Raw genomic sequence first — 902 nt, 5'->3', positions numbered from 1 at the left:
TAATAGGCGTGTCGGTCAAAGTCAAATGTAGACGTGCCATCTTAGGCTGAAAGCACCATATCCCGTCTGCTCTGTGAAGTTAAGCAGCCTCAAGCTCGGGTAGTACTCGGGTGGGTGACCACCGGGGAAGTCCGGGTGCTGTCTACTTTTTAGCCCGTTTTGAGCTGTTTACCGACTTTGCGTGTGTTTGCAAACGCAAGATATGATGTCTGGCATGTGCCCACACGACATCTTGGTTTTAGTATGCCTGGCGAGCCACTACACACGAGATCTTGTTTTTTGTATGGTGTTCTTTAATTTGATTATTATGAAGATGAAAGAGAACCGTTAGAACGGGTATGAAGGGTGTTCTAGGGGTGCTTTTCGGTGCTCTTTCACGTGGACATATCGATCTTCTCAACTTCGAACTCGTCGGCTTCGAGATCTACGCTCCAACTATCCTCTGGTAGGAGGACTTTGTCGAAACCCACTCGGTCGGATTCATCCACCGAAAGACGGGTTTGCGGCCGGTCCGGATATTCCCTGACCAACTTCAGCTTATATACGTGTACTACAGGGAACAAGCGATATTCGGTACCTGCCGTTTCCAACTTCACCGCATGTCCCCCTATGTTTTCGCTCACTCGGAACGGTCCGTGCCAGAGATGGGCCAGTTTACCAGCATATCCTTCTTTCACTCGATCTAGGTACAGCCACACCTGCGATCCAACTTGGATTTGATGTGGACGGGCTTGTTCGTTGTGTCGATCCGCTCGATCCTGTATCGCACTTCGTAACCGCTCACCACTTGAAAATCTGGCTTGCCGGTAGTATTTCTGGACCTGTTATCGCCATCGTATTGGGTCTCGGTTTCTCCTCTTGGTACTACCTACCGGAATGGCCGCTTCTAAAGTGGATCTAGG

General features: G+C 49.8%; 1 non-coding gene across 1 annotated transcript; it reads left to right on the top strand.

Annotated features, from left to right (window-relative positions):
- The first annotated feature begins 33 nt into the window (after positions 1–33).
- PITG_33422 lies at positions 34–149 on the top strand. The gene has a single exon (XR_009934816.1). It is a non-coding gene; the product is annotated as an 8S ribosomal RNA (ribosomal RNA).
- Positions 150–902: the final 753 nt, after the last annotated feature.

This window comes from Phytophthora infestans, genomic scaffold, assembly GCF_000142945.1.
Source record: "Phytophthora infestans T30-4 supercont1.77 genomic scaffold, whole genome shotgun sequence".
Taxonomy (NCBI): Eukaryota; Oomycota; class Peronosporomycetes; order Peronosporales; family Peronosporaceae; genus Phytophthora; species Phytophthora infestans.
The sequence above is the reverse complement of the archived record's forward strand: the minus strand, read 5'-3'. Positions and strand labels throughout refer to the sequence as shown.